We start from the raw sequence: 27752 nt of genomic DNA on the forward strand, positions 1-27752 counted from the left end.
TCTAGCCTAACATTTGGTGTGCAACAACAGGGGTTTGTACAAATGTTGTTGTCTGTCTCTCGACATTTGCAACATTGCTTCAATATTGAAATTTGAAATCCACTGTCATATTGAGAATTAACGTGTCAGGACGAGACGGACATCTTTTCTCAGCCAGTACGAAACCATGAATCAGCATAATGAGCATTTTTATGGATACTGTATATACAATGAAAAATCAATTGAAAAACTAGTCAAATGAAATGCAGCTACTTTGCTATTATTCTAGCTGCACGGTTTAACATGACTGTGTTAGCCGTAGTTGGATAGCTAGCAAGCAAGGGATAAGAGTGTTGCCAGACAGCAAGGCAATGGAACATTTAGAATGAATGACTGGGTTGCGCCCATATAGAACAAAAAGACTTAACGACTGTGTCACGTCTCTGGCAACCTATCCTATAGAATGTGTCGGGACTAGGCCAATATTTTCATTGAGAGATAAAATAGTAGCCTGTCACGCCCTGGCCTTAGTATTCTGGGTTTTCGTTAGTATTTTAGTGAGGCCAGGGTGTGACATGGGGAATTATGTGGTTTGTTTTGTCTGGGGTTGTTTGTAGTTATGGTATTGTGGTTAGAGTAGTACTCTAGGTAAGTCTATGGTTGCCAAGAGTGGTTCTCAATCAGAGGCAGGTGTTTATCGTTGTCTCTGATTGGGAACCATATTTAGGCAGCCATATTCTTTAGGTCTCGTGTGGGTGATTGTTCCTGTCTCTTTGTTTGTCTGCACAAGATAGGGCTGTTTCTTGTTTTGTACTGTTTCTTGTTTTGTACTGTTTCTTGTTTTGTACTGTTTCTTGTTTTGTACTGTTTCTTGTTTTGTACTGTTTCTTGTTTTGTACTGTTTCTTGTTTTGTACTGTTTCTTGTTTTGTACTGTTTCTTGTTTTGTACTGTTTCTTGTTTTCATCTTTATTAAAGAGGTACAAAACTAACCATGCTGCATTTTGGTCTGCCTCTCTTTCCCCAGAAGAAAACCATTACATAGCCTATGAATACATTGATCAAAATAATGTGTTTTATTTCATTGGTAACCCATTGGAGAAAAGCAATTTTACACTCGAGGTTGTGCAAACCTACTTTTTTAGCACGGCTGTGCTGAGCTACTGTACTCTGCTCTGCCTCGTACCTATATCTGCAGCACAGCCATGCTAAAAAAAAGTCATTTAGCACACCCTCTCATGTACAATTGCTTTAGTATATGCATGAGGGCATTCCTGTACGTCCACACAAACACTATCATTACAAATCACATATGGATCGCTTCTCAAATGTTTCTGATCAATCATTAGCCAACTGGCCGTGAAAGTGGAGACTTCAGAGACTTCAAGCAAATCTTCCAGGACGTCTCCTCTCTCTCTCTGCACTGTGCGGTGCAGTATACCTTTCCAGCGCTAATGAGCAGCAGTCTTCCTTCTCCGCAGAGTGAGACGTTTTCTTTCATGCTGTCTGTCAGGCAACACCAGTGATTCATTACCAGAGAAGAAGAAAGTAATCTGACGGATAAACCAGCTATTTGAAGACAGAAAACGATGTCCAGTAATCCCTTTCCGAGCAGCCGTAAGCCTTGCCATTATCACTGCCTTTAAACACATTAACTTAGGCTCTAATTCTGTACATGACACAGCAGTAATAAGCTATAGAGGAGGAAAAAGCATGCTAACTGATGTCACTAATAATGATTTTAAACAATCAACGTTAGCCTGGGAATAAGCAAAACAGCCTTGAGGTGAATGAATTTACATGTTTTAACAGACATCCCCATAACACACTAGGAAGATGCAATCTAAACAAACACATGATGCACACGTACGCATGCACACACACACACACACATAGACATACTGTACACATACACTAACACACAGGATTATCTAGTAATGAGTGAGCAGGTGAAGGAGAGGTGGGCCTTGTTTAATTTATGAGCGTCATATGAGAGGGAGGTAAAGTAGAAACAAGCACCCTCGCACCACGCTACCTCCAGCTGCAGTAGGATCCCTCCATCCACACTGCTGCAGCACAAGGTCCCCTCCCTGAGGAGGAGCTTTTGGTGGCATGAATAACTCATGGACTAAAGGAAACATGGTAAATACTCCACAAACGGCCGAGGCGCCAGGACAGGAAAACGCTGCTGCTGCACCATGTTATAATCAGGTCAGGTCAGCAGTAGCAGTCAACACTCTGAAGCAACACTATAAGACCATGTACTGTTTCATATCCCATCGCCAACCAGGAAGCGCACAAGCATCAATAATGGACAACGTGATTCTATGAAGCTACTAGCTGGACACCAAAGGCTTCAATGTGGCCTGACTCTGCTTGTGATCTGAAGCGATGAGTGAGGGTCACATTGGAGAGGGATGGCCACAGAAGAAGGGAGGAGTGGAAGGGGGATGGATGGGGAGTGAATCCCACCAAACAGGCCTTCTGTTTTCAGCCAGGGGGCATGAGACGCTTGGTGTTTGCTGAGACTGCAGATGAGTTCTCGGCCCTACACTCAGCCCAGTGCCGCACTACGACAGGTTAGACTTAATTACCTGATTAGCAAAAGGGCTAGTGACGAGTCGGCTCTTCCACAATGTTCAATGCCAAGCGTGCATCCAAGAGGAAAGGCTAATAGGGTACATAGTGTCTTCTCCTCTACATTTTTTTTGGAAAGAAAAAGGGTTCCAAAAGGGTTATTCAGCTATCCCCATAGAGGAACCCTTTTGGGTTCCATGTAGAATGGGGCAGTTGCGGTGACCGTATTACCGCCACGAGTTATGGAGGCAGTCAAATTCCACGTGACCGATTAGTCACGGTAATTAGGCATAATTACAAGCTCTGATGCTGCTGCTGGTAATTAGTAGCCTACCAAACTTGCTAACTGCCTGGTACTCAGCACTCTATTGTCCCTCTAATCACTCCGACATCAATGCAAAATCATTCAAACATCTAATCAAACACTTCATGAGAGCCCATGAGCTCATGTTGCGCAACATTTCTATGCAAAGGCTATGCAATTTCGGGAGAAAACAGAGTGATGGCCGCTAATAAAAATAGGAGGATCCTATCAGCTTTCTATAGGCTAGGCCTACTATATTTATTTCTCAACTTTCCTAATGTTAAGCACATGGCTTATATTTACAACAGGAGTATAGCCTACCTGGCTGGCATGAAAATAAACCACGGGGGAAAGCGTCCTCCATTCGCTATTTAAGTGCATAGATGACATGTATTTTTTCCTGCTGTCCCTGTTTCGATACAGGTGCATGATAATGGTCCATTCTAAATCAAAACAAATGTCACACATATATAATTTAGTATTTGTAAAGACAAGATTAAATCAAGAATAATCTGATGGGTGACAATATTAGCCACTAATACACAATCACTTGTGGATTATATATCATCACTTGTGAATGATGCCGAGCATAAGGAAAAATGACTTAAAAAAAAAAACTTTTTCGAATCATAGCCGCACACCTCATGTAGCCTAGCCCATATGCCTATATGTTTTAATAAGGTTTGTATCATAACTAAAGTGGCCAAATAGCTTCTTAAAGTTAATTTAATTTACAAACAGCAAACAATATATAAGCAGCGCATGAGTTTGGGGAAGATCATTTTCACAATAAAAATGCACCTTTATAAAAAAGCATTACATGCATAATTGCATTTGCGTTCACTTTTGATAATGTTTTTTTCTGCTAATGTAACGTTCACGCTTATAGCCTACTACCATGTACACATTGCTGCGCTTCTAATGTGAAGTAGTTATCAACATTTTAAGCTAAACGTTCTGATCTGTTGCGTCAGCCACAATGCATAAAAAAGGTTATTTGATGCTAGTGGTTGTATTAATTTGGGATCTATCGCATCCCACAACTGTCCCAGACTATGTTTAGAATATGCTAAAGCACTCTGGGCCGCAAAAGGCATGAGTTTTTTTTAGGGTGCATTACGGCCACCAAGGGGATGCCGCCGTGAAATTCGAGTCATTATCAGGTGCTTGTCAAATTGTGAATGAGAGACTATTGAAGTGTGTACAGCCTGCGCAAAAAAACAACAACCCAGAACTCATGCAACTTTTTTCAAATCATCATTAGTCTCATCATGCAGCCTTTACAATGTGTTAAAAATAAAATAAATCTAAACATATAGCTCAACGTTTGTAGAACAACTGAAGTTACATTCATAACTCTAAATGAAGGATATAGGAGTACCTATTTCTTTGTTAACCGCTCAACACAGAATAGCATGTGCGCAATTCCTCAAATCGTTTGGAGAAAATATTTATATTCTTTTTCAGATTTGTTCAATTCTATTCTTCATAAAACAAAATAATGCAACAGAATAATAAGCAAATCTTGTCTGCTAAATGAACTAGTGTATGCCACAGCCATTTGGCATAGCCACATCTGGACCTAACATAAGGACAACTCAGGGTATGCCATTGTTTTCTTCTGAAATAGACTACATTTTCTTCATATCATGCTTCTTTAGACCTGTCTAAAATAAATAATGGACTTATTGTGAAGGTGTAGACTAAATTACATGGATTTATTAGACTTTTTAAAATGGCTTGTTGGCTATGTGTGGAAGCCAGGAGATGCTAAATGTGTTAATGTTAATTAATGGTCACTTACCGTGAGACCGACAGTTATTTGCTTGACAATCACCGGCGAAATGTTGTGACCGCCACAGCTTTATGTAGAACCTTCAGTGGAAAGGGTTTTACATGGAACCGAAAAGAGTTCTACCTGGAACCAAAAATCGTTCTTCAATGGGGACAGCCGAAGAACCCTTTCAGGTTCTAGATAGCACCTTTTTTTCCCAAGAGTGCAGATAGGGAAAATGTTTTAATTTTAATTTTAAATTGGGTCCAGTAACCAAGGAGATGAGGCATGTCCTTATTCTCTATTTGCAATCCATTTAATCACATCTTCGTATTCTATATTCTAACCCAATGCCATTTAAAAGAAATGTATAACATAGCATACATTTGATGGTACAGTACTTCCCATTGCTGTACTATTTCAGCTTGGACTAGTCTAGAATACACAGTCATCATTGCCAACTTTAATTATTTTAAGAGCATGATTTTGCAAACGTTGCTATTCCTCTTCCACAGCAACTCTGGAACCCAGACGGCAAATCATGCCAAATGCTAACACCCCAGATTTCCCTTTCAGAAATGACACAGACAATAAAATGATGTGTACTGCTAAAAACCTCACATTTAATATAAAAAAGACAAGCCGTGCCCGTCATGTTCTATTTGCTCCCAACTGAACCTTTGCTCTGAAATGAACAAATATTTGAAAAGGAACATCTCATTCAGAAGCAAACTGTCCAGCACCAACATGGGATACATTAAATGTGACAGTTTTGACAAAAACACAAAACGATGACAAGCATTTTAAACACAGTCCTAAGCCGTGTCTTCTCTGGTGGCGTAGTGAGCTACAGTTAGGCTGGAGGAGGACCATGGTAAAGAATCAAGAAGAGACACAGGAGGGGCAGAAGATGACTAAACAATGGAGTGAAAATGGTAGCATCTGCAGGAAATGTAAGTAGCAGCTTGGTCCATCCGGGAACAGGGAAGTAGATGGCATTAATTTGCCACTCCCCAGTGTATTAGAAGCATCCTCAGACGCAGGAGCACAACCGTACCATGAGCCACACGATCCCAGGGCAGGAGTGTGTGTGTGTGTGTGTGTGTGTGTGTGTGTGTGTGTGTGTGTGTGTGTGTGTGTGTGTGTGTGTGTGTGTGTGTGTGTGTGTGTGTGTGTGTGTGTGTGTGCGTGTGTGTGTGTCTGAGAGAAGGAGTGTTAATGTGTGTGTGTGTATTTCAGGCGTACAGGATAACAACTCCACATTACACTTTTATCAGAGCACAGGTCTTGGTGCTGCTGCCATCTCAGTCATGGGAAAACATAATGTGCCCTCTTTGGAAAGGCAATATCTGAAGCCTGTAAATGTAATGCTCGTAGGTGTTTGGGCATTGTATTACATCGCTATTGCTGCACAGCACCATGCTACAGGGTGGATAACATCAAACCATAGAGCTACACATCTGCATGGGCAGTAAAGCGGAAAGGCTCCATTTCATCAACAAGTCAAGTCTAACGACTCGTAAAAGTAAAGGTGGTGATGCCATCTGTTCTGGAACAGTTTCACAGGAAGGGAGGAAAAAATGGCTTTTTCAGCAGGGAGGGCAATCTACTGTACACTCACCATGGTCTAACTCTAAGCCATGGGTGCCAAACATACATTCCATTATTTGTAAAAAAAAAAATACTTAAAAAATACAAACAAAATTCCAAAATCCAAATTGAAAGTGTGTAGTTTCTTTACTCTGTCCAGCTCGTTAATATTCACCGAAATGAAACCTAGACAGTCAGGGAGCATCGAAAATTCCAAAAAGGATGGATAGAGGAAACATTTTTACTAATTCTGGGAGCGAGGAAATCTAACCAATTTTAAGCGCCCCCTTACCGAATGAGGCCCCCGGGACAAAATGAGTTTGACACCCCTGGCCTAAGCACTTGAATAAGTGACTTAATCTCCTATGCAAACATAAACTTCTTCCATTGAGTGCATCTCACCTCTCAGTGTCTAAAGGCTGAGTCACTGTTAGTGTGACACACTGCAGGCTAGTGTAATCAGCAGCATTACACACTTAATTGCAGGCAGCCTAGCGATTGATCAGCAATATCAAGTTTACAATGTTTTTGCTGTGGTATGAACAGCCAAGTGCCTGGCATTGTTGCTTGATAATTATACCATCCATCATGACGCCTCTAGTACAAGATAAAAACAAGCCACTACCTTGGGACCTAAATATTGCATTCTACAGTTAGTTGTACTGAATAGCAATAAAAGATCTGCAGTCGTGATGACCAATGCATTTATCCTTAGTTATAAATTAATCAGCATCAGTATATGTGTTTATCATATAAAGCCAGTTTCATGATTCAAATAAAATAATTGCAACCTATCTGAATTACAGGACGTTATGTTATTGATCAATTAATTACAGACATAAAACAAAAGTATTGAACCATGAATAAACTTCAGATTTTAAAACCCCTCCAAATCAAATAGGGACTTGGACTCCGGTAAGAAGACAAATGGTGCTCAAGTTGTTGATGCTACATGCAGGTTACCCATTCCTTCTTCCTTACTTTTAAATGCACTAATAACTGGTCACCAAATACCCCCTGCAAAACCCCTCCATCTTTGGATCTTTTCCGGATGGAGTGGTGACGACCAATGGGGGTGAAGATGAATGCAAGAAGAACAGGAGGCTGATTACTGGCACTAACTCTTGGGGGAGAGCAGCAAGAGGGAAATGGAGTGAGACAATGGAGCACGTGGGTTCAGAACACCTAATGGAGTGGCCTGCTAGCAGAGCTAATAGACTGTTTCAAATTGAAAGGAACAGCAGGCGTCTAAATAGTCAGATGTGGAACATTTCCCCCGTTCTCTCAGTTGGCTCCCATTCCACAAAGAGAGAGAGAAAAAACAACAGGGTTGCCATTGCCTTGTGAAATATGCTTTTGCATCATGGGTTGATATAAAAAAAAAATCTGTAATCAATTTCTTAACGTCATATGTGGGAGAAGAAGTCCATCCTTAGTTAGGGCTGTTATGGTGATCGTATTACCGCCACACCGCCGTTCATGGGTCATCACGGCAGTCAAATTCCACGTGACCCATTAGTCACGGCAATTAGGCATCTCCAAGCTCTGGTGCTGCTGATGGTCGTCAGTAACCTACCAAACTTGCTAACTGTCTGGTATTCAGCACTCTATTGTCCCTCTAATCCCTCTGACACCAATGCAAATGTAATCCAAAATCGAATCAAACCCTTCATGAGAGCCCATGAGCTCATGGCCTCTATTAAAAAGAGAATGATCCCATTAGCGTTCTATAGGCTAAGCCTACTATATTTATTTCTAAACGTTCCTAATATTAAGCACATTGCTTCTCATTGCAACAGACTGGAATGAAAATGAACCACCACTGGAATAGCGCCCTCCATTCGCTATTTAAGTGCATACATGTCTTTCCCCTGCCCCTGTTTCGATACAGGTGCTTGGTAATGGTCCACTCTAAATCAAAACAAATTTCACACATATATTATGTACTATATGCAAAGACAAGATTAAATCAAGAAAAGTCTGATGGGTGACAATATTAGCACTTAAATAGCGAAGAAAAACTTGTCCTAGCTGATAATCCCTATCATGGAGTGCTTTATAGTGAGAACCTATTCTTCTGAGAGCAATATTCCCAAATGATTCAGATCTTCAGTCATATCAAGCATTTTGAACATCAAAGCCTCTATTTGGACATAATAATCAGTTTATCCTTACAGATTTTTTGGAGCAAAATCAACAATTCCCTGCATATTTTGCAAGGTCTTGCACATTTGACGAATAACATAAAACAGTCAAATCACAACTCATCATCTCAGCCTTGCAGCGTGATCACCTCAGCTCAAGCTAATGGTCGTTCAGGTGACACGAGGCTTGAGCATTTGACACAGAGGAAACGCTCACGGCAGCCTCTGAGAAAAAGGTTTGGGCAATTTCAGCCAAGGAACGAACGTACAGAATGACAATTCCATTCTTTTCAATGGAGGCAAACCACATCTAAAATACATTGGTAAGCACTTGTTATTCTTTTTGTGTCATTGATGTAAGCAGTATGCTAAGCTGCTTGAAATTGAAAGACACCTTTGGTACAGGGATTTTTTGGGGGGGTTGAAGCTATTTATTTTCCTGTACTTGCGTCGGATCACTCAGCCTCTCTGAAAACAGATATACCTAGTTTCCAAAGAGAGAACACAGATCATGTTCTGCTCAGAGTAGACAAGCGTGCCAGCCTTATTCTGGCTGACAGTTTTCACTTAGGCAGAGCATGCTTGAGAGAAGCAAAACAGAGCAGTGAGCTTGGAATGATAGCATCCCAACAATGAATGATGATAATTGAATCATTTTAAATGCTATTCAAAAGAAGTGTTGATTTTGATCAATCTCTATTCACTTGACCCATACACTAGGTATAAATTGACCCATACACTAGGTATCAATTGACCCATACACTAGGTATCAATTGGAGATGGGGCGGCAGGGTAGCCTAGTGGTTAGAGTGTTGGACTAGTAACCAGAAGGTTGTGAGTTCAAACCCCCGAGCTGACAAGGTACAAATCTGTTATTCTGCCCCTGAACAGGCAGTTAACCCACTGTTCTCAGACCGTCATTGAAAATAAGAATTTGTTCTTAACTGACTTGCCTGGTTAAATAAAGTACAACAGTGTCAAGCACTGATGTGCAACAATAATTTACCAGGTGATCTGAAAAACCACAATCAGTCAATGGGAAATATCATTATACTCTTGGGTAAAGTACAATAAACATTTTACAAATAGGGAGGTTCAGGATCCCTGTAAGACATAATAGTAAAATGGAGGGATGTGTTGCAAAAGGAAATAGCAAAATGGCATCATCTCTGGACATCAGAGGGTTGGAGTTAAGATCAGAATTAATGGTGGATTGGCCACTGTGGGTGAATTTACAGAAACAAGAAATTAGAAATATATCTAAAATTATTTAAGTACATGTACCGCACATGTAAGATAAAATACTACAAGTAGCAGTAGAAGTATTGTTATCCATTAGTTTATTCCAATCAGGGTAGGGATGGTAGGGTAGATGGAAAAAATATAGAGAAAATAACAGGGATTAGAAATTATGCGAATAATTAAATTGATAGAACACACAATCTATCTGCAATTTCAAAAATATCATACCATGGCTTTAGTGAGGTGAATCACCGCAAGGCAGCACCATGCCCTTTGTAGATCAGGGCAGAAAACATCAGTATTTGTCTTGTTCACCCTCAGATCTCTGCGTCCAATCAAAGAGACCCTCATCAAACTGTTTATGTTTACTAGCGGCAAAGCCTTTCTGAAAAGAAGCAATAATTGTCCTTGCTCCATTGACTTTCATGGTTATTTACTGCAGCAAATAGTGCAGAAATTCAAACCTTTGCTCGTAAATGACCATGGCGGCAGAGATTAGAGAAAGCCGCAGGGCACTCTTATGTTTGAACCCCATTTATGAACCCAAAATGAAAGGTCTGCAATGCTTGATAGATAACATAGAAAGAAGAGCTTGGTATTCAAGAATGAACGTAGCCTACTGTACTATACAGGTGGCTTGAGTTAACTTGAATCTGACCCTCTCCAGAACATCTGTCAAAAGTTAGCCATAAAGTGAACTAGGCAGTTCCTGTTCATGTATTCCAAAAGAATCTGGAAGTCATTTTGTCAGTGAAGGTTCAATAGCGGCTGAGATTCATAGGTCAGAAAACAACACAAATCCAGTACTGTTTTTTATTTAACTAGGCAAGTCAGTTAAGAACAAATTCTAGAAACAGTGGGTTAACTGCCTTGTTCAGGGGCAGAACAACAGATTTTTACCTTGTCAGCTCAGGGATTTGATCTAGTAAACATTTGTTCACTGACCCAATGCTCTAACCACCAGGCTACCTGCCACCCTCTAACCACAAAGCTACCTGTCCAGACGTTTGTGGCCCATGTCAATGCTACATCGTATTTCAAACGAAGACATACTGTATTTGAGTCATACATTTTGAAAAAACATTGATCAATGGTGAAATTGATGTCCAACATCAATGTAGTGTATTGATGCAAATTAGATGGTGAGAGACACTGGGAGTTAAAATAGGCAGGATTTAGAAAAAGAGAGGAAATCTGTCATGCTGAAATATACAATTTCATCCCACCAGAATGACCTTTACTTGTACCGAGGATGTCTTTGAGTGTAAAAAAATACACACAGTGGATATGTTCCACAGAGAGAGCAAGAACAGGTATAAAATAGGCACTATTTCACCTAAAGTCACTCTCATTCAAAACACAGAAGTAGGAACTGGATTCAATCAGATCAAGCACTAACCAACGTGAACCAGAGTTGGGAGGATCTACATAGCTGATGTGTTGATGGTGTTGGAGGTGTAACTGGGGTATGAGCTGACAAATCGTGGAGCGGCTGCTCTTGTGTGTCACAAACCACTCCCTTCCTTATTATCCCTACTGCATTAGAAGTTCAAAATGGCGTTAGAAAGTGTAGGCTCTATCGATGGTAGAAATAATGACTGATAAAAATGTCAAACCATTGATGTTAGACTAATGCATGTTTTTATGTTCATTTGGATGTGGGGATTTATGCCTATAAGTTAATTAGAGTGTTTGAACTTGTAAAGCGGATGCAGGAACTTCTAGTCAGGTGTGGTTTCATTGCATCCAATGGCAGTGATCCGCAACTGGCCTTAACCCACAGAGCTGCTTGTGGATTTGACAGCTCTAACAAAGTTCCACCTCTGACACTGCTAAAACAAACACAATTCGGATGTCGGCTAAAGCGGATCTGATTGAATCGGGCCCTAGGCTTGCTCTGGATGGAAAAACCTTCCTAAAAGCACCTCAATTCATTAAATAATGTTCTTTCAGCAGAAAAAAATGCCATAGGAATCTAGTAACACAAAAACTGCAAGAAAAGCAAATCAGTGTTTGTTAGCGATATGGGTGTATAGTTCTAATAGTGACAGACCTTTGTGCTCGAACATCTTCTCAATAGGCTGATCATCAGATGTGTGCTCACATGTCTTCTAAAAGGTTCTTCCATCCTTTGTGTATCTCTGCAGCCAAGAGCTTGAAATATTTGGATTCACTATTATTTAATGTTTTGCCAAAGCAAAACACAGCCTTGGAGGCAAATCATATCTGTTCTCTCTTTGCTATTGATGCCAAAGGTGCAAGTAATTCATAGTGTACTTTCTGTTTGTATTACGGCGACTTCCAAAAGGATTAATAAGTCAAACAATCAAGATCATTTCCTCCCTCAAACACCACAAGAATGTCCAAAGCACTGTCCAGCCAAGAGTCCAGGCCAAGCCTGTTAAATACCATGTGATTTTTGTCCCACAAATTCAAAACTGCCAAGTGAAACCCAACCCTAAAAACCAAAACAAAATGTAGGCTTTATGGAAAATGAATGTCAAATCATGTTGATGAAAATCAGTATCTAGGGCTGAAGCATTACAGATTGTGCAATGTAAAGAAATGTAAAGGTAATTTCCGATTGAGCAGACATATGCATGCAGCGTTTAAGTGAATGCAGTCTCTGCTAATGCGGGAACATTATCTTTAAATTTCAATCACGCTGTAACGCTGAACTTCTGTGATACGGATTAGATGGCGGCGGAGAAGAAGGCTGACGTTTTACGTGTTCCTATCCAATTGTGTTTTTTTGTTGTTTCTTTGCGTTGTTTATAACTTATGTTGTACATAATGTTGCTGCTACTGTCTCTTATGACAGAAAATAACTTCTGGACATCAGAACTAGGATTACTCATCACAAACTTGCAGAATACTTTTTTTCCTTCAACGAGTCCGACGAGCCCGACGTGAATGACATACTGCTTTCCCGGGAACACACCCAGATCCCCGTCATTTGCGTGGAGGAAATGGGGCGGGGTGCCTTCTGAGAATTCGTAGGCAATCGAATAAACCGCAAATGCCTTCCATTCTGCTAGCAAACGTGCAATCTTTGGAAAATAAAGTCGATGACCTATGCGGAAGATTAAACTACCAAACAAACATTCACAACTGTAATATCTTATGCTTCACGAAGTTGTGGCTGAATGACGACATTATAAACATACAGCTGGCTGGTTATACGCTGTATCGGCAGGATAGAACAGGGGCGTCTTGTAAGACAAGGGGAGGCGGACTATGTATTTTTGTAAATAACAGCTTGTGCACAATATCTAAGAAAGTCTATAGGTTTTGCTTGTCCGAGTTAGAGTATCTCATGATAAGCTGTAGATCACACTATCTACCTCAAGTTTTCATCTGTATTTTTTGTAGCTCTCTACATACCACCACAGACTGATGCTGGCACTAAGACCACACTCATTGAGCTGTATTGGGCCATAAACAAACAGGAAAATGCTCACCCAGAGGCGGTGCTCCTAGTGGCCGGGGACTTGATTGCAGGGAAACTTAAATCAGTCTTACCAAAATTTCTATCAGCATGTGCAAACAGAGGGAAAAAAACTCTGGACCACCTTTACTCCACACACAGGGATGCATACAAAGCTCTCCCTCGCCTTACATTTGGCAAATCTGACCATAATTCTATCCTCCTGATTCCTGCTTAATTGCAGAAATTAAAGCAGGAAGCATCAGTGACTCGACGATCAATAAAAAAGTGGTCAGATGAAGCAGATGCTAAGCTACAGGACTGTTTTGTTAGCACAGACTGGAGTATGTTCCGGAATTCCTCTGATTGCATTGAGGAGTACATCACATCAGTCATTGGCTTCATCAATAAGTGCATCGATGATGACGTCCCCACAGTGACCCCACAGTGGTTCCTCCTTTAAAAATTGTGAGTTTACACCGCAGGACTTAGAGGTAATTTGTGGTTTAGTACAGTACCCTGCGTCACCAGTTCATTGCTCCAGACCAGCGCAAGGAGCAGTTAGAGCTTTGATTATGCTTTTGGGTCCTACTGTGTCTCTAACTGACAATGAATGGGCGACATAAACCTAAATAGAGACTGACAATTGTGCACGACTTCAGTATTACTTACTAAAACTGTTGTTACACTAACGTCTTATTTTTCTCTTACTGTAGTACTGTAGCCCACTCCCGACCAGTGACGTTGTACAGCGCCTTTGCGGCGCAATGGTCTAAGACACTGCATGGCAGTACAAGCTGTGTTGCTGCAGATGCTGGTTCAATACCCTTGACTGGGAGACCCATGAGATAACTAGGTTTTTGGTTTCTCTGGCTCTAAAAACAGAAATAAATCAACGTACTTCCGGCGCCGACAGAGATGGCCGCCTCGCTTTGCGTTCCTAGGAAACTATGCAGTTTTTTGTTTTTTTACGTGTTATTTCTTACATTAGTACCCCAGGTCATCTTAGGTTTCATTACATACAGCCGAGAAGAACTACTGTATATAAGATCAGCGTCAACTCACCATCAGTACGACCAAGAATATGTTTTTCGCAACGCGGATCCTGTGTTCTGCCTTACAAACAGGACAATGGAATGGATCGCATGCAGCGACCCAAAAAAACGACTCCGAAAAAGAGGGAAACGAGGCGGTCTTCTGGTCAGACTACGGAGACGGGCACATCGTGCCCCACTTCCTAGCATTCTTCTTGCCAATGTCCAGTCTCTTGACAACAAGGTTGATGAAATCCGAGCAAGGGTAGCATACCAGATGGACATCAGAGACTGTAACGTTCTGTGCTTCACGGAAACATGGCTCACTGGAGAGACGCTATCCGAAGCGGTGCAGCCAACGGGTTTCTCCACGCATCGCGCCGACAGAAACAAACACCTTTCTGGTAAGAAGAGGGGTGGGGGTGTATGCCTTATGGCTAACGAGGCATGGTGCGATGAAAGAAACATACAGGAACTCAAAGCCTTCCGTTCACCTGATTTAGAATTCCTCACAATCAAATGTAGACCGCATTATCTACCAAGAGAATTCTCTTCGATTATAATCACAGCCGTATATATCCCCCCCCAAGCAGACACATCGATGGCTCTGAACAAACTTTATTTAACTCTTTGCAAACTGGAAACCATTTATCCGGAGGCTGCATTCATTGTTGTTGGGGATTTTAACAAGGCTAATCTGAAAACAAGACTCCCTAAATTTTATCAGCATATCGATTGCGCAAACCAGGGGCGGAAAAACCTTGGATCACTGTTACTCTAACTTCCGCAACGCATATAAGGCCCTGCCCCGCCCCCCTTTCGGAAAAGCTGTCCACGACTCCATTTTGCTGATACCTGCATACAGACAAAAGCTAAAAAAAGAAGCTCCCACGCTGAGGTCTGTCCAACGCTGGTCCGACCAAGCTGACTCCACACTCCAAGACTGCTTCCATCACGTGGACTGGGACATGTTTCGTATTGCGTCAGATAACAACATTGACGAATACGCTGATTCGGTGTGCGAGTTCATTAGAACGTGCGTTGAAGATGTCGTTCCCATAGCAACGATTAAAACATTCCCTAACCAGAAACCTTGGATTGATGGCAGCATTCGCGTGAAACTGAAAGCGCGAACCACTGCTTTCAATCAGGGCAAGGTGTCTGGTAACATGACTGAATACAAACAATGCAGCTATTCCCTCCGTAAGGCTATCAAACAAGCTAAGCGTCAGTACAGAGACAAAGTAGAATCCCAATTCAACGGCTCAGACACAAGAGGCATGTGGCAGGGTCTACAGTCAATCACGGACTACAGGAAGAAATCCAGCCCAGTCACGGACCAGGATGTCTTGCTCCCAGGCAGACTAAATAACTTTTTTGCCCGCTTTGAGGACAATACAGTGCCACTGACACGGCCTGCAACGAAAACATGCGGACTCTCCTTCACTGCAGCCGAGGTGAGTAAAACATTTAAACGTGTTAACCCTCGCAAGGCTGCAGGCCCAGACGGCATCCCCAGCCGCGCCCTCAGAGCATGCGCAGACCAGCTGGCTGGTGTGTTTACGGAGATATTCAATCAATCCCTATACCAGTCTGCTGTTCCCATATGCTTCAAGAGGGCCACCATTGTTCCTGTTCCCAAGAAAGCTAAGGTAACTGAGCTAAACGACTACCGCCCCGTAGCACTCACTTCCGTCATCATGAAGTGCTTTGAGAGACTAGTCAAGGACCATATCACCTCTACCCTACCTGACACCCTAGACCCACTCCAATTTGCTTACCGGCCAAATAGGTCCACAGACGATGCAATCTCAACCACACTGCACACTGCCCTAACCCATCTGGACAAGAGGAATACCTATGTGAGAATGCTGTTCATCGACTACAGCTCGGCATTCAACACCATAGTACCCTCCAAGCTCGTCATCAAGCTCAAGACCCTGGGTCTCGACCCAGCCCTGTGCAACTGGGTACTGGACTTCATGACGGGCCGCCCCCAGGTGGTGAGGGTAGGTAACAACATCTCCTCCCCGCTGATCCTCAACACTGGGGCCCCACAAGGGTGCGTTCTGAGCCCTCTCCTGTACTCCCTGTTCACCCACGACTGCGTGGCCACGCATGCCTCCAACTCAATCATCAAGTTTGCGGACGACACAACAGTGGTAGGCTTGATTACCAACAACGACGAGACGGCCTACAGGGAGGAGGTGAGGGCCCTCGGAGTGTGGTGTCAGGAAAATAACCTCACACTCAACGTCAACAAAACTAAGGAGATGATTGTGGACTTCAGGAAACAGCAGAAAGAACACCCCCCTATCCACATCGATGGAACAGTAGTGGAGAGAGTAGCAAGTTTTAAGTTCCTCGGCATACACATCACAGACAAACTGAATTGGTCCACTCACACAGACAGCATTGTGAAGAAGGCGCAGCAGCGCCTCTTCAACCTCAGGAGGCTGAAAAAATTTGGCTTGTCACCAAAAGCACTCACAAACTTCTACAGATGCACAATCGAGAGCATCCTGGCGGGCTGTATCACCGCCTGGTACGGCAACTGCTCCGCCCTCAACCGTAAGGCTCTCCAGAGGGTAGTGAGGTCTGCACAACGCATCACCGGGGGCAAACTACCTGCCCTCCAGGACACCTACACCACCCGATGTTACAGGAAGGCCATAAAGATCATCAAGGACATCAACTACCCGAGCCACTGCCTGTTCACCCCGCTATCATCCAGAAGGCGAGGTCAGTACAGGTGCATCAAAGCTGGGACCGGGAGACTGAAAAACAGCTTCTATCTCAAGGCCATCAGACTGTTAAACAGCCACCACTAACATTGAGTGGCTGCTGCCAACACACTGACACTGACTCAACTCCAGCCACTTTAATAATGGGAATTGATGGGAAATGATGTAAATATATCACTAGGCACTTTAAACAATGCTACCTTATATAATGTTACTTACCCTACATTATTTATCTCATATGCATACGTATATACTGTACTCTATATCATCGACTGCATCCTTATGTAATACATGTATCACTAGCCACTTTAACTATGCCACTTTGTTTACATACTCATCTCATATGTATATACTGTACTCGATACCATCTACTGTATCTTGCCTATGCTGCTCTGTACCATCACTCATTCATATATCCTTATGTACATATTCTTTATCCCCTTACACTGTGTATAAGACAGTAGTTTAGGAATTGTTAGTTAGATTACTTGTTGGTTATTACTGCATTGTCGGAACTAGAAGCACAAGCATTTCGCTACACTCGCATTAACATCTGCTAACCATGTGTATGTGACAAATAAAATTTGATTTGATTTGATTTGATAAATAACAAACAGGCTTTATTTACAAATTAGTAACAATATCTCACCCCATGTTCAAGAATGGCCTTTTTCTCGCTCATTTTACGTTTTTGGAAAACAAAATAATCTCCAAAATATTGTTATTTTTTAAACAAAGCGATTATTATTATTATTAATTTAGAATGATATAAAAGCTCATTGGAAATTCTCATAGATATATTATTAACCCTGTTATTAGCAGGATAATATATATTGGTCATGGCTCCGGAGTGGCGCACAATGGGACTGCCTTGCAGTTCTTGAGCTGTATCCACTGAAAGCACGCAAGACACGAGGGCAGGGGGCACGGGATGGGCCACAGAGCCACACACAGAAGACTGACCTAGCCATAGGGAAGGGAGGAAGGGGTTCTGTTCTTAGTTCCAGTCTGCACGTTCAAACAATGTAACTAATAATGGCATCTTTATGCTTTCATTAATAAAAGAATTACAAAAATACTCTTTCAGATGTATAATGTTTATTTAGTTATGGATTCATAACAAATTACTATGGGAATAAATATCACTGAATTACAGAAATATGCTCCAATCTTCCAATCCTTTATATGTAATTATTGGTGGAGAGTCACGTCATATTTTTCGATATACTGTAGGCCTACCGTAGGCGACATGAGTCTCACTAATGTTGAGTAATGTGCTGTTAAAAGTTGCGCATGTCTTATTTATTTGAAGAGCATATTGAAGTTAGAGGCAGTATGATTTGAAGCAAAAGCCTACAACTTTTTTAGCACCGTTTCACACTGCTCTGAGACAAGCATGGGGACTGGTCTTGATAAATTATTGAGATTTTTATTTTCACTTAATCTCCGCATGGGTATTGGTTAGACTAGAATTAGAGTGCAGAAATGTTATGCTCTTCGTGTAACCTTTATTTTACTAGGCAAGTCAGTTAAGAACAAATTCTTATTTACAAGGACAGCCTATTCCTTCCTCCCTGTGCGCTACATGGGGATTCAGTACTGTACTATTTTCCGTTCCATCCTAAAAGAAACCCAGAGGGTTTTAGTTATTCTTGGAATAAAAACACCATAATATGAATCTAATTAATTAAGCAAGTACCAGTCAAAAGTTTGGACACACCTACTCATTCCAGGGATTTTCTTTATTTTCACTATTTTCTACATTGTACCACAACTATGAAATAACACATATGGAATCAATTAAGAACAAATTCACATGTTACAAGGACAGCCTACTCCTTCCTCCCCGTCGGGAAATTGAACCCCGGTCTCCCGCTTGCCCGCATTCTCTAGTACAGCCATTATTGAAGGCTATCAAATGCCTCTCAAAGATATTCTTTGGTGGTCAAACTAGCACTAACTAGCATTAATGGTACCACTGGTTTACACTTAAATAACGTGCCATAGAATTCTACCGCACCATGCAAGCTGCACCGCTGTACGCTGCAACTTTTAAAGAAGGAACCACTGTGCGTACATACCCAAACCAGAAGCCATGGATTACAGGCAACATCCGCATTGAGCTAAAGGCTAGAGCTGCTGCTTTTAAGGAGCGGGACTCTAACCCGGAAGCTTATAAGAAATCCCGCTATGCCCTCCGAAGAACCATCAAACAGGCAAAGCGTCAATACAGGACTAAGATCGAATTGTACTACACCGGCTCTGACTCTCGTCATTTCAGACTACAAAGGGAAGCACAGCCGAGAGCTTTCCAGTGACACGAGCCTACCAGACGAGCTAAACTACTTCTATGCTCGCTTCAAGGAAAATAACACTGAAACATGCATGAGAGCACCAGCTGTTCCGGAAGACTGTGTGATCACGCTCTCCATAGCCGATGTGAGTAAGACCATAAAACAGGTCAACATTCACAATGCCGCAGGGCCAGATGGATTACCAAGACGTGTACTGCGAGCATGCGCTGACCAACTGGCAAGTGTCTTCACTGACATTTTCAACCTCTCCCTGTCTGAGTCTGTAATAACAACATGTTTCAAGCAGACCACCATAGTCCCTGTGCCCAAGAACACTAAGGTAACCTGCCTAAATTACTACCAACCCGCAGCACTCATGTCTGTTTCCATGAAGTGCTTTAAAAGGCGGTCATGGCTCACATCAACACCATTATCCCAGAAACCCTAGACCCACTCTGATTTGCATACCACCCTAACAGATCCACAGATGATGCAATCTCTATTGCACTCCACACTGTCCTTTCCCACCTGGACAAAAGGAGCATCTATGTGAGAATGCTATTCATTGACTACAGCTCAGCATTCAACACCATAGTGCCCTCAAAGCTCATCAATAAGCTAAGGACCCTGGGACTAAAGACCTTCCTCTGCAACTGGATCCTGGACTTCCTGATGGGCCACCCCCAGGTGGTAAGTGTAGGTAACAACACATCCGCCACACTGATCCTCAACACAGGGGCCCCTAAGGGGTGCGTGTTCAGTCACATCCTGCACGGCCAAGTACGACTCCAACACCATCATTAAGGTTGCCGATGACACAACAATGGTAGGCCTGATCACCAACAACGACGAGACAGCCTATAGAGAGGAGTTCAGAGACCTGGCCGTGTGGTGCCAGGACAACAACCTCTCCCTCAACGTGATCAAGACAAAGGAGATGATTGTGGACTACAGGAAAAAGAGGACCGAGCACGCCCCCATTCTCATCAACAGGGCTGTCGTGGAGCAGGTTGAGAGCTTCAAGTTCCTTGGTATCCACATCACCAACAAACTAACACGGTCCAAGCACATCAAGGCAGTTGTGAAGAGGGCATGACAAAGCCTATTCCCCCCCAGGAGACTGAAAACATTTGGCATGGGTTCTCAGATTCTCAAAAGGTTCTACAGCTGCACCATTGAGAGCATCCTGACTGGTTGCATCACTCACTACTTGATATGGCAACTGCTCGGCCTCCAATCGCAAGGCATTACAGAGGGTTGTGCGTACAGCCCAGTGCATCACTGGGGCAAAGCTTCCAGCCATCCAGGGCCTCTATATCAGGCAGTGTCTGACGAAGGCCCTAAAAATTGTCAAGGACTCACGACATCCTAGTCATAGACTGTTCTCTCTCCTACCGTAAGGCAAGTGATACCGGAGCACCAAGTCTAGGTCCAAGAGGCTTCTAAACAGCTTTTACCCCCAAGCCTAAGACTCCTGAACATCTAATCAAATGCCTACCCAGACTATTTGCATTGCTCCCCCCCTCTTTTACTCTGCTGCTACTCTCTGTTGTTATCATCTATGCATAGACACTTTAATGATCTACCTACATGTACATATTACCTCAGTTACCTCGGAGGATTAGTTGACTTGTTTTTTGGCATAATTTCCAGTCACGCCCCCCCTTGGGTTCGTGCCGTGGGGGAGATCTTTGTGGGCTATACTCGGCCTTGTCTCAGGATAGTAAGTTGGTGGTTGAAGATATCCCTCTAGTGGTGTGGGGGCTTTGCTTTGGTAAAATGGGTGGGGTTATATCCTACCTGTTTAGCCCTGTCCGGGGGCATCATCGGATGGGGCCACAGTGTCTCCTGACCCCTCCTGTCTTAGCCTCCAGTATTTATGCTGCAGTAGTTTATGTGTCGGGGGGCTAGGGTCAGTCTGTTATAACTGGAGTATTTCTCCTGTCTTATCCGGTGTCCTGTGTGAATGTAAGTATGCTCTTTCTAATTCTCTCCCTCTCCTTTTCTCTCTCTCTCGCTTTCTCTCTCTCTCTCTCTTTCTTTCTCTCTTTTTTCTCTCTGAGGACCTGAGCCCTAGGACCATGCCTCTGATAACTCCTTGCTGTCACCAGTCCACCTGGTTATGCTGCTGCTCCAGTTTCAACTGTCCTGCCTGGGTCTATGGAACCCTGACCTGTTCACTGGACGTGCTACCGTGTCCCAGACCTGCTGTTTTCAACTCTCTAGAGACAGCAAGAGTGGTAGAGATACTCTGAATGATCGGCTATGAAAAGCCAACTGACATTTACTCCTGAGGTGCTGTTACTGTGATTATTATTATTTGACCGTGCTGGTCATCTATGAACATTTGAACATCTTGTCCATGTTCTGTTATAATCTCCACCCGGCACAGCCAGAAGAGGACTGGCCACCCCTCATAGCCTGGTTCCTCTCTAGGTTTCTTCCTAGGTTCTGGCCTTTCTAGGGAGTTTTTCCTAGCCACCGTGTTTTTACACCTACATTGCTTGCTGTTTGGGGTTTTAGGCTGGGTTTCTTTATAGCATTTTGTGACATCAGCTGATGTAAGAAGGGCTTTATAAATAAATTTGATACATTGACTAACCGGTGCCCCCGCACATTGACTCCGTACCGCTAACCCCCCCCTATATATAGTCTCGCTATTGCTATTTTACTGCTGCTCTTTAACTACTTGTTACTTTTATTTCTTCTTCTTCTTCTTAATATTATTATTATTTCTTTTTTTTAACCTGCATTGTTGGTTAGGGGCTCGTAAGTAAGCATTTCACTGTAAGGTCTACACCTGTTGTAATCGGCGCATGTGACTAATAACATCTGATTTGATTGAATACAGCCCCTTTTCGATGAATACTGACTAAATATGCAATAACTAGAAGTACAGCCTTAATGCTTTCTATGGTCATCTGATTTTTTTTAAATGGCTGTGTGTTTGTATTAGTGTGAGATAGGGGGGGTTAGTATGTGTGGGAGTGTGATTTAGGAGCAAACACATCGAGATGTCACTTCATAACCTCTGGCTCTGGAGGCTCCTGTCATCTCCACATTTGAGAGATCCTTTGTCCACCCCTGGAGACTTGCTAAATATAGAACGGGAACAGAAACCCATTTTAAACCTAGTATCTATCTCCATACATAGTGGATCAGATGAACAGTGATTAGACGTGAGGATGTAACTCAAATAGTGCAGCATAGATGCAAGACTGCTAAATATCATAGCGCATAAGCTCCATTTGAAATGAGGGCGTTTGGGGGTTGGAAATGAATAACTCGAACGGAAAGGCTACTCATTTTTCCCATTACATTTCTGTCAAGTGAATTACAATCTGTTATTACTTCATGGACAGTCATTTAACATTTTCCATTCAATACCATATTTTGCTGAGGGAAGGACAGGCAGGCAATCCATCATTAAGCTCCACTACTTTGGTTTGGTTACTCTGGTTCTACTTCCAGCAGTTTTAAGGGCTTTACCACATTATTTGACCTTCTACTATGCTGTTCATTTTGTGATGTATGCCTTGATAGAGGCAGTTGAGGTTTTCTGTGGTGTTTAATTGCGGTACTTATCTATAAAGGGAACACTGGATATTACATCTCCCACAGATATTAAATTAAGAATGTCTCAGGACTTCCAAGGCCAAAGACAAATTAAAAGGAAATGAGCTCTATTAATGAGTATTGATCATTCCATAATAGAATAAGCTCTTCTCTCTTAGCTCAGCCTCTGTGTTGATCTGTTCATAATTATAAGGGAAATGTCCTTCAACCTGGTTTTACATTATGAAAGACCACACAGAGGGATATGTAACCACTACATGTATGCCATCTGATGATAACATCAGCACTACACTAATCTGCCAAATACAAACAATAATACACAACATGAACAAAAGTATGTGGACATCTGCTTGTCGAACATCATTCCAAAATAATGGAGTTGGTCTCTCTTTCCTGCTATAACAGAAGGCTTTCCACTAGATTTTGGAACATTGTTGCGGGGACTTGCTTCCATTTAGCCACAAGAGCGTTAGTGAGGTCGGGTATTGATTTTCGGTGATTAGGCCTGGCCTGCAGTCTAATTCATTGCAGTCTAATTCCAAATCATCCCAAAGGTGTTTGATGGGGTTGAGGTTAGGTCTCTGTACAGGCCAGTTAAGTTCTTCCACACTGATCTCTACAAACCATTTCTGTATGCACCTCGCTTTGTGCGCAGGGGCATTGTCATGCTGAAACAGGAAAATGGCCTTCCACAAACTGTTGCCACAAAGTTGGAAGCACAGAATCCTCTAGAAAGTCATTGTATGCTGTAGCGTTAAGATTTCCCTTCCCTGGAACTAAGGGGCCTGAACCATGAAAAATAGCTTTCCACTGCTCAGGTTCCAATGGCAGCGAGCTTTACACATCTCCAGCCGATGCATGGCATTGAGCATGGTGATCTTAGGCTTGTGTGAGGCTGCTCTTCCATGGAAACCCATTTTATGAAGCTCCCGATGAACAGTTATTGTGCTGACGTTGCTTCATGAGGCAGTTTGGAACTCGGTAGTGAGTGTTGCAAACGAGGACAGATGATTTTTATGCGCTACGTGCTTCAGCATTCGGCAGTCCCATTCTGTGAGCATGTGTGGCCTACCTCTTTGCAGCTGGGCCGTTGTTGATCCTAGATGTTTCCATTTCACAATAACAGCACTCACAGTTGACCAGGGAAGCTCTAGCAGGGAAGAAATTTTACGAACTGAATTGTTGGAAAGCTGGCATCCTGTGACGGTGCCATGTTGAAAGTCATTGAGCTCTTTAGTAAGGCCATTCTACTGCCAATGTCCGTCTATTGAGATTGCATGGCTGTGTGCTCGATTTTATACACCTGTCAGCAACGGGTGTGGCTGAAATAGCCAAATCCACTAATATGAATGGGTGTCCACATACTTTTGTATATATAGTGTACCAATTCCATCATACTCAACATCACCACCACCAAAACCACCACACCACAATCATAATCATCATCCTCACCACCACCACCATCATCATCACCACTATCATCGTCATCATCATCATCACCATAACCATCATCATCATCACTATCATCACCACCACCATCATCACCACCAGCTAAAAAAATGAATAGCTGATAATACAGTTCACTAAAGCTATTATTGCATGTCTAGACTGCCAACCCAGTGATCCCCAGCCTATAGGCTATAGAAAATGAACACAGTGGTTATATGATGATCCTCATTATCCCAGTGACAGAGTGGCTTAAAGTGCTATGGCGTGTCCCATCCTCAGTCCAACTATTTAAGTCGGTCAATGGACGGCAACCCACATCATTTGTCTGCCTCACTCATACGCCCATCCTTGCAGCGCAGGCTACTGAGACCTCATTCGGGCATAGCTACTGTACTTTGAACATGGAAAGCTCTAGCTATGGTATTTCCTGAATTTTTAGAAACCTCAGTGCAATTTAGACATTGTGAGGTTACTGCAAGAATTGTGGACGTTGCATTGAATTTGGACAAAAGAAGACTTTAGGGCCCAATTTAACAATTTAACATCCAATGTGCTATTGCAAATAAAATACACAGTATATTACAGGTCTAAGTTTGCTGGACACATTAGGCTACACACAGAAGGCTATAGCTAACAAACTGTCAATAGACATAACAATTGTTATGGAATGCACCATCACAACGATGGACGGAATTTTGGAATTTAACCAAAGGAGACAAGCCCGAGAATCTTCAACGTTTGCTTTGCACCACTCTTACGAGCTCTGACCCCGGCACACGCGGGCATGCGATATCCGGCTTCCTCATTCTTCATAAGGGCACCAGCCGAGCCGCTCGCTCACCACCCGTCGTGGTCTATTAGAAATATCTGTTTGCCAATCGGTGTCACAGCACATTAGTTTGTGATTCGGATTATATGTGGCGTGCCCTGTCTTTGTGCTTTCTGATAAGAAGCAGTTGTGTTTAATCTGCCATTAACAGACAATGAATAGCCTAATGAATAGCCTAGAATACACTCAGACTACATACAGTCTTTGTCCAGCACCAGTCAAGTGAATGCCTGAAGTGTAGCCTTTGTACAATGATCATTAACACAGCTTTCAATTCACATTGTAAGGGTTTCTTTTTTTAAACGAAGTGAACTTTTTTTTCTTAACACTAATTCTTCACTTGAATTAGCCAATTTATGGCAATTACGTCTCATCTCATTTACTTTTGATTTTACGTGACAAAATGGCTAATTTGTCAAAGTGATCTAGGCTATTCAAAAAGAACGCGAGATAAACAATTATGAATAGTTTGTTACATAATTTTTAGGCTAATTTTGATATAATTCTGGATAAAATTACACACAATAGAGCGCTGTTAGCTATGGTACATGTTTTGTGAACAATACAAATTTATATAACGTCTCTATATAAATCATAATAATTCATAACAAAAACCCGATTAAATACTTATCGATTGGGAACTCACTTACCCAGAAACAAAGAGCGAAATGTTGCAGACATCACGGCACCCGACACGACTGGAAATCCCATGAAACGAAGCTGGAAACAATGCGCTCCGGCTGCCTTAAAATTCATGCGGGTGACCCAAGTGTACAGTCACAATGAAGTAGCACATCAGAAATAGGAGAGATACATTAAATATAATCTACAATGAGAAGGGAACCAAGGACATCATTTTTGAACACTCGAAATGTCAATGCATCCCTTCACTAAGGAATGCAGCTCTATATTATCGTAATTTTATCAGCCTCGCGTCAAATCAAAGTTCCCGTTCTTTCTGTCGTTCGGGAGGCGTGCATCCTTCAGGTTCCCTCTGTCTCCGTGGCTCTGAGCGGTCTTCTCCTATACGGTTGTCCACTGCACTAGAACGTGAGGGGCAGAATCTGGATAGGTGGATGTTGCTGCATGCTGGACGGAGACCTCTAGAGTCTGAAGTGCTCACATCGCCTCGTATGACCACAAAGGCATCTTGGGCTGGTCTGACTGTGAGGTGGCTACTTGGTGGCCACTTCGTTAGCAGTGCAAAAAAAGGTTAACAATGTTTCCCCCTACAGATGTCTGCATGAAAATGTTTATGTAATAGGTTACTATTTTTCAGTGCTTTAAAGAAAATGTTAATGTTCTTGCATTATTTTTTACAATAGTGTATACTGTATGGAATAAATTGGGAGACAGCGCAGTGAAAAAGTAACATGTTGGGAAAGATTGAAATGGATAATAAATGACTGGAATTCCTTATTTTTTTTCAATATATACAGTACCAGTAAAACGTTTTGACATACCTACTCATTCACTCATTCTACTCATTTTTACTATTGTCTACATTGTAGAATAATAGTGAAGACATCAAAACGAATAAATAACACATATGGAATCATGTAGTAACCAAAAAAGTGTTAAACAAATCAAAATATATGTTTTATTTTATATTGTTCAAAGTAGCCACCCTTTGACTTGATGACAACTTTGAACACTTTTGGCATTCTCTCAACCAGCTTCATGAGGTAGTCACCTGGAATGCATTTCAATTAACAGGTGTGCATTGTTAATTTCTTCCTTCTTTTTGCATTTGAGCCAATCAGTTGTGTTATGACAAGATAGGGGTTGTATACAGAGGATAGCCCTATTTGGTAAAATACCCTGTCCCTATTATGGCAAGAACAGCTCAAATAAGCAAAGAGAAACGACAGTCCATCATTACTTTAAGACATGAAGGTAGTAAATCCATAACATTTCAAGTACTTTGAAAGTTTCTTCTAGAGCAGTCGCAAAAACCATCAGGTGTTATGATGAAACTGGTTCTCATGAGGACCGCCACAGGAAAGGAAGACCCAGAGTTACCTTTGCTGCAGAGGATAAATTCATTACAGTTAACTGCACCTCAAATTGTAGCCCAAATACATGCTTCACAGAGTTCAAGTAACAGACATCAACATCAACTGTTCAGAGGAGACTGCATGAATCAGGCCTTCATGGTCGAATTGCTGCAAAGAAACCACTACCAAAGAACACCAATAATAAGAAGAGACTTGCTTGGGCCAAGAAACATGAGCAATGGACATTAGACCAGTGAAAATCTGTCCTTTGGTCTGATGAGTCCAAATTTGATATTTTTTGTTCCAACTGCCGTGTCTTTGTGAGATGCAGAGAAGGTGAATGGATGATCTCCACATGTGTGAGTCCCACTGTGAAGCATGGAGGAGGAGGTGTGATGGTGAAGCTGGTTTGAGAGAATGCCAAGAGTGTGCCAAGCTGTCATCAAGGCAAAGGGTGGCTACTTTGAAAAATCTAAAATATATTTGGATTTGTTTAGAAAAAAATAGGTTACGTCATGATTCCATGTGTTATTTCATATGTTTGATGTCTTCACTATTATTCTACAATGTTGAAAATACTAAAAACAAAGAAAAACCCTTGAATGAGTAGGCGTGTCCAAACTTTTGACTGGTACTATATATTCAATGTACTGTATATTTGCATTTATAAACAATTGCAACAAATGTCACTACTTAACACAACATTCTAACATTTTTCTGTCTACATAACTATTGGCTTGTAGTGTCCATTATCCATGAGGCATAGTTCACATCCAGATAATATTTATGTAAC

The 27752-nt window shown here is 42.1% G+C and overlaps 1 pseudogene; it reads right to left on the reverse strand.

Annotated features, from left to right (window-relative positions):
• The window catches only part of LOC135553018 (CXADR-like membrane protein), a 91987-nt pseudogene extending 65899 nt beyond the window's left edge, over nucleotides 1-26088 (reverse strand).
• Nucleotides 26089-27752: the final 1664 nt, after the last annotated feature.

Source organism: Oncorhynchus masou, chromosome 13 (genome assembly GCF_036934945.1).
Source record: "Oncorhynchus masou masou isolate Uvic2021 chromosome 13, UVic_Omas_1.1, whole genome shotgun sequence".
NCBI lineage: Eukaryota > Metazoa > Chordata > Actinopteri > Salmoniformes > Salmonidae > Oncorhynchus > Oncorhynchus masou.